The 12,500-nt window shown below is 51.6% G+C and overlaps 1 protein-coding gene across 2 annotated transcripts in view; it reads right to left on the bottom strand.

Annotated features, from left to right (window-relative positions):
- rarab (retinoic acid receptor, alpha b) overlaps window positions 1-12,500 on the bottom strand; it is a 124,934-nt gene that overhangs the window by 17,812 nt on the left and 94,622 nt on the right. The window lies entirely within an intron of this gene.

Here is a 12,500-nt window from a genome sequence, read left to right as displayed (position 1 = left end):
CTACTACACACATTATTCACTCTTACACAACATTTCAGTCCTCCTGACCTACTACACACATTATTCACTCTTACACAACATTTCAGTCCTCCTGACCTACTACACACATTATTCACTCTTACACAACATTTCAGTCCTCCTGACCTACTACACACATTATTCACTCTTACACAACATTTCAGTCCTCCTGACCTATTACACACATTATTCACTCTTACACAACATTTCAGTCCTCCTGACCTACTACACAAACACATTATTCACTCTTACACAACATTTCAGTCATCCTGACCTACTACACACATTATTCACTCTTACACAACATTTCAGTCATCCTGACCTACTACACACATTATTCACTCTTACACAACATTTCAGTCCTCCTGACCTACTACACAAACACATTATTCACTCTTACACAACATTTCAGTCATCCTGACCTATTACACACATTATTCACTCTTACACAACATTTCAGTCCTCCTGACCTACTACACACATTATTCACTCTTACACAACATTTCAGTCCTCCTGACCTACTACACACATTATTCACTCTTACACAACATTTCAGTCCTCCTGACCTACTACACACATTATTCACTCTTACACAACATTTCAGTCCTCCTGACCTATTACACACATTATTCACTCTTACACAACATTTCAGTCATCCTGACCTACTACACACATTATTCACTCTTACACAACATTTCAGTCCTCCTGACCTACTACACAAACACATTATTCACTCTTACACAACATTTCAGTCCTCCTGACCTACTACACACATTATTCACTCTTACACAACATTTCAGTCCTCCTGACCTACTACACACATTATTCACTCCTACACAACATTTCAGTCCTCCTGACCTACTACACACATTATTCACTCTTACACAACATTTCAGTCCTCCTGACCTACTACACACATTATTCACTCTTACACAACATTTCAGTCCTCCTGACCTACTACACAAACACATTATTCACTCCTACACAACATTTCAGTCATCCTGACCTACTACACACATTATTCACTCTTACACAACATTTCAGTCCTCCTGACCTACTACACACATTATTCACTCTTACACAACATTTCAGTCATCCTGACCTACTACACACATTATTCACTCTTACACAACATTTCAGTCATCCTGACCTACTACACACATTATTCACTCTTACACAACATTTCAGCCCTCCTGACCTACTACACCAACACATTATTCACTCTTACACAACATTTCAGTCATCCTGACCTACTACACACATTATTCACTCTTACACAACATTTCAGTCATCCTGACCTACTACACACATTATTCACTCTTACACAACATTTCAGCCCTCCTGACCTACTACACCAACACATTATTCACTCTTACACAACATTTCAGTCATCCTGACCTACTACACACATTATTCACTCTTACACAACATTTCAGTCATCCTGACCTACTACACACATTATTCACTCTTACACAACATTTCAGCCCTCCTGACCTATTACACACATTATTCACTCTTACACAACATTTCAGTCCTCCTGACCTATTACACAAACACATCATTCACTCTTACACAACATTTCAGTCCTCCTGACCTATTACACAAACACATTATTCACTCTTACACAACATTTCAGTCATCCTGACCTACTACACCAACACATTATTCACTCTTACACAACATTTCAGTCCTCCTGACCTACTACACACATTATTCACTCTTACACAACATTTCAGTCCTCCTGACCTACTACACACATTATTCACTCTTACACAACATTTCAGTCCTCCTGACCTACTACACACATTATTCACTCTTACACAACATTTCAGTCCTCCTGACCTACTACACACATTATTCACTCTTACACAACATTTCAGTCCTCCTGACCTACTACACAAACACATTATTCACTCTTACACAACATTTCAGTCATCCTGACCTACTACACACATTATTCACTCCTACACAACATTTCAGTCCTCCTGACCTATTACACAAACACATTATTCACTCTTACACAACATTTCAGTCATCCTGACCTACTACACACATTATTCACTCTTACACAACATTTCAGTCCTCCTGACCTACTACACACATTATTCACTCTTACACAACATTTCAGTCCTCCTGACCTACTACACACATTATTCACTCCTACACAACATTTCAGTCCTCCTGACCTACTACACACATTATTCACTCTTACACAACATTTCAGCCCTCCTGACCTACTACACACATTATTCACTCTTACACAACATTTCAGTCCTCCTGACCTACTACACACATTATTCACTCTTACACAACATTTCAGTCCTCCTGACCTACTACACACATTATTCACTCTTACACAACATTTCAGTCCTCCTGACCTACTACACACATTATTCACTCTTACACAACATTTCAGTCATCCTGACCTACTACACAAACACATTATTCACTCTTACACAACATTTCAGTCCTCCTGACCGACTACACAAACACATTATTCACTCCTACACAACATTTCAGCCCTCCTGACCTATTACACAAACACATTATTCACTCTTACACAACATTTCAGTCCTCCTGACCTACTACACAAACACATTATTCACTCTTACACAACATTTCAGTCCTCCTGACCTACTACACAAACACATTATTCACTCCTACACAACATTTCGGTCATCCTGACATAAAATAGACCGTATAACTCAAATATAACCCTACATATGAAATAGGACTTATAACTGAAAGATAACCATAAGTAAATGAATGTGCACTTGCACAGAGCAGGAATCCTGTTCCAGCTCCTGATTGGCTGGAGTCGATGACAGTGTGACGATGATTACATCTCATTACAGTTATTCAGCTGTCGCTTTTATCCAGTGTGACTTACAGTTGATTAGACTAAGCACGGGACAATCCCCCCAAAACTAGGGCTTGAACCCCAGCAGACTTTCAGGTCCCAGTCATGTAGCTAACTCCCCTTAATGTTAACGAGCATGTGAAACATGCACTTACACACGGACCTGACCACACACACAGGTACCTCACACACAAGTACACTCACTCACACATACACACACACACAGGTACGCTCACACACACAGGTAATATGACTCAGCTCAGAACCAGAGAACAGAGAAAATAAGGACAAGAGCCAGGAGGGAGAGACCGAGAGAGAGAGAGAGGGAGGGAGAGGGAGAGAGGGAGAGAGAGAGGGGGGGAGGGAGTGAAAGTAAGAGAGAGAGTCTAAGAGAAAGTGAAAGAAGGAGGCCACAGGGTAAAAAAAGAGTGAGACAGAAATGGAGAAAATGAAGGAGACGGCTGAATAAACTCACTCTCACACACACACGCGCACACACGCGCACACACGCGCACACACGCGCACACACGCGCACACACGCGCACACACGTGCACAGGGCAGGAAAGCTGGGCAGAGACAGTACATACACGGGCACACACAGTTCAGGACACAGGGACACAGGGACACAGGGACACAGTGCAGGGACACAGTGCAGGGACACTTACACTGTGTGTAAATCAGCAGTGTGCAGCTCTGACTGGCAGAGTTTAGCGAGTAAGCACTTCAGCCATTTCTGACTAAACTCCTAAACTCCGCTCCAGGAGAAATATCTGCTTAGCTGTCGCTCAATTTAGCCTGAACAGCAAAAGCGCTTCTCTGCTAGTTTGGACAGCAGCATGTCTAAACACTGCAGATAAAGATAAGCACCTCACACTGCCCACACGTTTAGAGTGGACGTTTCTGCAACAGCGGGTATTTGCTCTTCAGCTTTTCTGAAACTGGATTTGGGTCGCCGTGTTTCTCAACAGATACGACTCCGCTCTACGGGCCGCCCGATTGGCCGGGACTGGCAGGGGGCGGGGATAAACACCATGGCAACACGAGGGCGTTTTGGTTTGTGATCTCAGCGTCCTGTTTGCCCACAGGCTGATAGATGGGAGAGGACCACAGGGCCTCATTAATCACCCGCCCCAATGATGACACATATTACTCAGCCTTTCCCCTGTCACTCAGCGAGCTGCCGCCCTCTCAGCCACAGAGGAGAGCCAGGACATGCAGGGGCCACAGCAGCACACAGAGTGACCCAGGGGCCCACAGCAGCACACAGAGAGACCCAGGGGCCACAGCAGCACACAGAGAGACCCAGGGGCCCACAGCAGCACACAGAGAGACCCAGGGGCCACAGCAGCACACAGAGAGACCCAGGGGCCACAGCAGCACACACAGTGACCTAGGGGCCACAGCAGCACACACAGTGACCCAGGGGCCCACAGCAGAGAGCCAGGGACATGCAGGGGCCACACTGATGCCAATTCTATTTCAAGGAAGTTAACCCCCACAGGCATACACGCGCACACACACACACACACACACACGCACACACACACACACACACGCACACGCGCACACGCGCACACGCGCACACGCGCACACGCGCACACACTCACACAAACACACAAACACACAAACACACAAACACACAAACACACAAACACACGCATACACGCATACACGCGCACGCGCACGCGCACGCGCACACGCACACGCACACGCACACGCACACGCACACGCACACGCACACACACACACACACACACACGCACACGCACACGCACACGCGCACACACTCACACAAACACACGCATACACGCGCACGCGCACGCGCACACACACACACGCAGACACACACACACACACACGCAGACACACACACACACGGACAGTTTGATCAGCTACAGGCTCAGGCAGAAACATGGCTCAGTTCTCTCAGCGTAACACCACCTGACCACTGCGGAGTGTTCGCCTGGCTCACAGCATGCTGACCAATCACAGACAGCGCAGTAAGCTGGTGCCAGTTCTCTGAGTCAAGCAGCATTTGGCCGACTCACCCAGGCTGACACGTCACAGCCAGGAAGCACCTCAGACCGTGGGCCAGTCAGAGCACACAACCTCATCCTCATCCTCATCCTCAACCTCAACCTCAACCTCAACCTCATCCTCATCCTCATCCTCATCCTCATCCTCAACCTCATCCTCATCCTCATCCTCATCCTCATCCTCATCCTCAACCTCAACCTCAACCTCAACCTCATCCTCATCCTCATCCTCATCCTCATCCTCAACCTCATCCTCATCCTCATCCTCATCCTCATCCTCATCCTCAACCTCATCCTCATCCTCATCCTCATCCTCAACCTCATCCTCAACCTCATCCTCATCCTCATCCTCAACCTCAACCTCAACCTCATCCTCATCCTCAACCTCAACCTCATCCTCATCCTCATCCTCATCCTCATCCTCATCCTCATCCTCATCCTCATCCTCAACCTCATCCTCATCCTCATCCTCATCCTCAACCTCATCCTCATCCTCATCCTCATCCTCATCCTCATCCTCAACGTCATCCTCAACCTCATCCTCATCCTCAACCTCATCCTCATCCTCATCCTCAACCTCATCCTCATCCTCATCCTCAACCTCATCCTCATCCTCAACCTCAACCTCAACCTCATCCTCAACCTCAACCTCAACCTCATCCTCATCCTCAACCTCAACCTCAACCTCATCCTCATCCTCATCCTCAACCTCATCCTCAACCTCATCCTCAACCTCAACCTCAACCTCAACCTCAACCTCATCCTCATCCTCATCCTCAACCTCAACCTCATCCTCATCCTCATCCTCATCCTCATCCTCATCCTATCAGCGCATCACCGGAGACCACAAACACAGGCTTTACTGCCGACACTGTCGGAACCGTGTACGGGTCTGCTGTACAGGTCTGCTGTACGGGTCTGCTGTACGGGTCTACTATACCGGTCTGCTGTACGGGTCTACTATACCGGTCTGCTGTACCGGTCTGCTGTACGGGTCTACTGTACGGGTCTGCTGTACGAGTCTGCTGTACGGGTCTGCTGTACGGGTCTACTGTACGGGTCTGCTGTACGGGTCTGCTGTACCGGTCTGCTGTACGGGTCTGCTGTACGGGTCTGCTGTACGGGTCTGCTGTACGAGTCTGCTGTACGGGTCTGCTGTACGGGTCTACTGTACCGGTCTGCTGTACGGGTCTGCTGTACGGGTCTGCTGTACCGGTCTGCTGTACCGGTCTGCTGTACGGGTCTGCTGTACGAGTCTGCTGTACGGGTCTGCTGTACGGGTCTACTGTACCGGTCTGCTGTACGGGTCTGCTGTACCGGTCTGCTGTATCATCCGTGAGATGCTACCTTGAGTGGAGGCCTCTCCAACAGAACAGAAACAGAAACACTGGGGCCGGTTCTCCAAACTAACTCAATAAAATATGCATGAGCGACACGGCTACAGGCGGATGCAGCTCATGGTGGAGTGTGGAGTGAGCAGAACATCTGGAACAGGGAGTCATGTCAAGAGCTTCATCTGTTCACTCGCTACACTGCGGAGGGGTGGTCAGACGCTGGTCTTGTACAGAAACCGCGTGGGGGGCGGGGGGGCTCAGTGCTGTCTGCCACTGGGGGGGGGGGGGGGGGGGGGGGGTTTCTGGGTCTTATGCAGGGGGTATGTGAGAAAGAAGCCCGTTTATTTTCTACATCTTCAGGAATGAACTGCCGGCACAGGTTTCTCTTGTGAAAACATTTGCCTTTCAAGCTGTTTTTTCAACAGAGGAGGAGAACAGGACAGAGAGAAGGAGGGAGAGAGAGACAGAGAGAGAAAGCAGGGAAAGAGGCAGGGTTGTGTAAGTCACACAGGCAGAGGGAGGTTGTGCTGGGACATACTACAGGGCCCAGGACTCCCTACCTCACACCGCACACCTCACACACACCTCACACACACCTCACACACGCCTCACACACGCCTCACACACGCCTCACACACACCTCACACACCTCACACACACCTCACATACACCCACACACACCCACACACACCTCACACACACCCACACACACGCCTCACATACACCTCACACACACCCCACACAGAGAGCTGCAGCTCGGTCCATCAGCAAGAACCACACACAGACTCAGAGCTGTTCGCACACCGAGCTGTTCCACACACTGAGCTGTTCCTCACACAGTCTCAGAGCTGTTCCCCACACATTCACAGAGCTGTTCCACACACAGAGCTGTTCCCACACAGCTTTCCCATACAGTCTCAAGCTGTTCCTCACACAGAGCTGTTCCACACACAGTCACAGAAATGTTCCCACACAGCTTTCCCCACACAGTCTCAGAGCTGTTCCTCACACAGAGCTGTTCCTCACACAGTCACAGAGCTGTTCCTCACACAGAACTGTTCCACACACAGTCACAGAGCTGTTCCTCACACAGTCACAGAGCTGTTCCTCACACAGAGCTGTTCCTCACACAGAACTGTTCCCCACACAGTCTCAGAGCTGTTCCTCACACAGAGCTGTTCCTCACACAGTCACAGAGCTGTTCCTCACACAGAACTGTTCCACACACAGTCACAGAGCTGTTCCTCACACAGTCACAGAGCTGTTCCTCAACAGTCACAGAGCTGTTCCTCACACAGAACTGTTCCACACACAGTCACAGAGCTGTTCCACACACAGTCACAGAGCTGTTCCTCACACAGTCACAGAGCTGTTCCCCACACAGTGACAGACTACAGGCTGCCCCCCTTTTCTGTGCCTTGCACGAAAAGATCCACACAGCGGATGTAATCCAGGAGGATTGTTCCCCGCTTAGTCTAATCAACTGTGAGTCATTTAGGATAAAAGCATCAGCTGTATAACTGCCATGACGGGGCGCAGAGAGAGTATTCCGACGCTGTGGCAGGAGGACGCGGGACCTCAGCGTTCCGGGTCGGGAGCGGTAGCAGGAGGCTCCAGGGCCCGGATGCTGGGTTTTCCCCTGGACCCAGCCCAGCTGAACCCCAGCCCACCCAGCCCCCAGGAGACTCCCTCTTATACAGGAAACGGGAATGTTTGGATAAGACAAAACACGGAGAGAGAGAGAGAGAGGGGGGGGGGAGGGGGGGAGGGAGAGAGAGAGAGGGGGGAGTAGGAGAGAGAGGGAAGAGAGAGTAGAGGGAGAGAGCGAAGGAGAGAGAGAGAGGGAAGGAGGGTGGGAGAGGAGAGAGAAAGAGAGGGAGTAGAGAGAGAGCAAGGGAGAGAGAGGGAGGGAGAGAGGCAGAGGGAAGGAGAGAGCTCCACATTGGATATTAAATAAATATTTATATATTAAAACACGTACAGAAACCCCCCTCCCCCATCCCTTTTAACCCAATTGGACACATTTTAAACACTGGGGTTTAAAACCAGTCTTCCAGAACTCTCCAGCATACAGAGCTCCAGAGCCCCTCTGAGTGACAGCAGCCTGCCCAGGGGCTGATGGGACAGGTGTGAAGTGATGAGGCGGTGTAAAGTGCAAATACATGTCTGAGTATAACACTCTGACAGGGTGAGGAAAGGCCTGACGACTGAGTGTGTGAGTGTGTGTGTGTGTGTGTGTGTGTGTGTGTGTGAGTGTGTGTCTGTGTGAGTGTGGTGTGTTCAAAACCCATAACAAGGGAGTATTTCTGGAGCAAATCGGACATGAGCTCAAAGATCTAGGTTAGCACTGCCTCCTAACATAGTGCTGCCTGCTAACCTAGCGCTGCTAACCTAGCGCTGCCCTGCTAACTTAGCGCTGATAACCTAGCACTGCTAACCTAGCACTGCCCTGCTAACTTAGCGCTGATAACCTAGCGCTGCTAACCTAGCACTGCCCTGCTAACCTAGCGCTGCTAACCTAGCACTGCCCTGCTAATCTAGCACCAGGACAGCCCCGGACCGTGGTCGTGAGATGGCCGCATGGAGCTGTGTTTAGTGCGGGTGCAGAGCACGCCGTGCCCCTGGTGACGGGTTAGGTTAGGGTCTCCCCTCTCCCCCTCTCCCCCTCTCATCCCTGTCTTTCCCAACGCTCCGAGTCCACATCGGCCTTTGATCAGTGTGCGGGGCGGAGCCGCTGGCAGCGTTCCCGGGCAGCGTTCCCGGGCAGCGTTCCCGGGACCGGGGGAGGCGCTCCTGAGCGCTCCGTTTCCCAGCCGCGACCTCCGCCGCTCCACACGCACACGCACACGCACTCCCTGACCCCCCCATCCACACGGCCCCCTCAGAGAGCCTCCAGGCCTCCTTCCTGCCGTGCGACGGCTCCCCATCCCAGGTACCGTGTCACGCAGAGAGCACTCAGCACCGCTCTGTGCTGACAGAAGGGGCCACACCGCCCTCCGGGGCCAGCTCCTCGCCCTCCCCAGCCTGCACACCCCCTCCCAGCCTGCACACCCCCCTCCCAGCCTGCACACCCCCCTCCCAGCCTGCACACCCCCCTCCCCAGCCTGCACACCCCCCTCTGACCTGCACACCCCCCTCCCAGCCAGCCCCACGCCTCTCCCAGCCTGCACACCCCCCCTCCCAGCCTGCACACCCCCCTCCCAGCCTGCACACCCCCCTCCCAGCCTGCACACACCCCCTCCCAGCCAGCCCCACGCCTCGGGCCTGAGTCCCCGTTAGCCTTTAGCGTGCTGACAGGGCTCTGTGACGGAGGGGGGGCTGGGTTTGGTTCCCTGGACCACGAGAGGCCTCAGACCACGCTGAACGTTAGTTGTTAGCACTAGCCATTAGTCTAATCAACTGTAAGTTGCTCTGGATAAAAGCCTAATGTAATGTAATGTAATGTAGACGGGTCTGAGCAGAGGAATGCGCTGAAGATGGGTGCAGAGGCACATCTGTGTTTGTGTCCAACATCTGGCCGAACATGCGGGAGCGCAGAAGGGTTCTGAGTGCCAATTGGCTGATTAGGGGACCGGCAGCTCTAACCCATGTCCATTACAGACGCCAATCTCAAACCACAGCAGCCAGAGGATTCTGCTTCTGCATGCGGCCACAGAACCCTCCTCCCTTCCCGGAGAGGAGCACGCCTGACAGCCTGACCCACATCGCAGAGGAAGGCTGCTTAATAATTGAAGGCTGCGGCTCTCGCAGGACCAGGTAACAGAGTTCTCTTCTCGCCCGGCGAAGCAGACTGATGTTGACGTGCAGGCCGCGCTGTTAAGCCCCTCCCCCCCCACACAGCGATGGACATTAATGCAGCAACACCTGCCAAGGTCAGCCCTGAAAGTGCTGTCAAGGCAGCAACACGTCCTTGTCAACAGACTAAAGGGCGGCAGCAATATGTCACCCTGGCAGACGCTCCTTTACATTAACCTCTGCAGGAGGGAGACACAGTGCTCCAGCGACCTCTTCTGTCCGCTTTCAAATAAAACACACACAGAGACACACAAAGAGACACACACACTCTCTCACACACACACACACACACACACACACTCTCTCACACACACACACAGACACACACACACACACACACACACACACACACTCTTTCACACACACACAGACACACACACACACACACACACACACACACACACACACACACACTCTCTCACACACACACAGACACACACCACACACACACACACACACACTCTCTCACACACACACAGACACACACACACACACACACACACACACACACACACAGACACACACACACACACACACACAGATGCACACACTCTCTCACTCACACACACACACACACACACAGCAGATCATGACAGATAGAGGCAGAAGGTACACAAGGTTAGCCTCTTCTCTCCTTGTGGACGCACACACTACATTAGTGGAGCTCAAAGGGTTGTTCACATGTATACAGCTCGTCTCTCAAGTGAACACGCAGATGAAACTGCACTTAAACACAAGCTGATTCTACAAGGACAGGACAGAGAGAAGAAGATGATTGATCATGCAGCGTTCCTGTGCCGAGGAGAGGGAGGGAGAGAGGGATGAGAGAGGAGAGAGAGAGGGAGAGAGAGAGAAATAAGAGGAAAGGAGGAGGTGTGGAGGAGGTGTGGAGGTGCCCATCAGGCCGGCTTCACAGACGTCTCTCATGGGGAGATGAGCGTCTGCCCCTCTGCCCCTCCCACACACCTCTGCCCTCTGCCCCTCCCACACACCTCTGCCCCTCTGCCCCTCCCACACACCTCTGCCCCTCTGCCCCTCCACACACGGCTGGAATAGTTGGAATAGGCAGACGGAGAGCGATGTGAAGTCTGACCCTGATCTCATTTAGTGGACAGACAACACAAACAAAACTTGTGTATCTGCAGCATTCTTCACAACGATGTGAACACGCTGATCCCAAACGAACGCAGTGCCCCGCGTGAGGAATTCAGATGGGTCATTTATGAATTCAGACACAGGGCTGATATCGCCAGCACATGAGGAGCTCATCTCCTCCTCTCAGCTCCACTGTCCTTTCTGGCCGTCTGATTGGTCGGCTGGCTCGTCCCCTCCCGGAGGGTCAGCTGACCTGGTTTCACGGGAGAGGCTGTTCATGTTCGGATCACGCCACCCTCTCCGTAAACCATCCCTGTCCCTCTGTAACACCCCACACCAGCCCCACCACCCCACCCCACCTCCCCTCTCCGTAAACCATCCACAAGTCCCTCTGTAACACCCCACACCAGCCCCACCATCCCACCCCCACCTCCCCTCTCCGTAAACCATCCCTGTCCCTCTGTAACACCCCACACCAGCCCGCCACCCCACCCCCACCACCCCTCTCCGCAAACCCTCGTCCCCGGAGAAAGGCCCATACAGACGTATGTCCCCTATGTGTGTGTGTGTGTGTGTGAGAGTGTGTGTGTGTGTGTGTGTGTGTGTGAGTGTGTGTGTGTGTGTGTGTGTGTGTGTGTGTGTGTGTGTGAGTGTGTGTGTGTGTGTGTGTGTGTGTGTGTGTGTGAGTGTGTGTGTGAGTGTGTGTGTGTGTTGTCATCTTTCATGCAGCATGGAGGGATGAATTAATAAAGCCACTAGGCTACAGTCATATACCTTAGCTCACGCACTCACACTCACTCACGCACGTACGCACACATACTCGCGCACACACACACACACACACACACACAGACCACAGCCTCAAGGACACAGGCAAGACACCGACATGTTCATCACCGTCAGAGGCCTCCTGTTTCTGTGAGAGGTGACAATGTGGGGGGTGGGGAGGCGATGACAAACCGCACGCTGTTCGGTCCTGCATAGGACGGGGATATAGGTCACTGTGCGCCACAGTTACAGCGCTGGAGTCCATCCAAGTCTGGGCTCTGAGAGTATGAGTCATCTGGCCCAGCTCCATCACGCCTACGCTCTCCGCGCAAACACGGTCAAACTTACTCAGGGAAAAAAGGATTTATGTTCCATTAGCAGAGAAACGCAGAGCCTGAGTTCTCGAGCATGTGAAACACGAGTAACAGCACACACACACACACACACACACACACACACACACACACACACACACAGAGTAACAGCACACACACAGTAACAGCACACACACACACACACACACCGTAACAGCACACACACACAGTAACAGCACACACACACACACAGTAACAGCACACACACAGTAACGTCAC

Source organism: Conger conger, chromosome 16 (assembly GCF_963514075.1).
Source record: "Conger conger chromosome 16, fConCon1.1, whole genome shotgun sequence".
NCBI classification, from domain to species: Eukaryota; Metazoa; Chordata; class Actinopteri; order Anguilliformes; family Congridae; genus Conger; species Conger conger.
The sequence above is the reverse complement of the archived record's forward strand: the minus strand, read 5'-3'. Positions and strand labels throughout refer to the sequence as shown.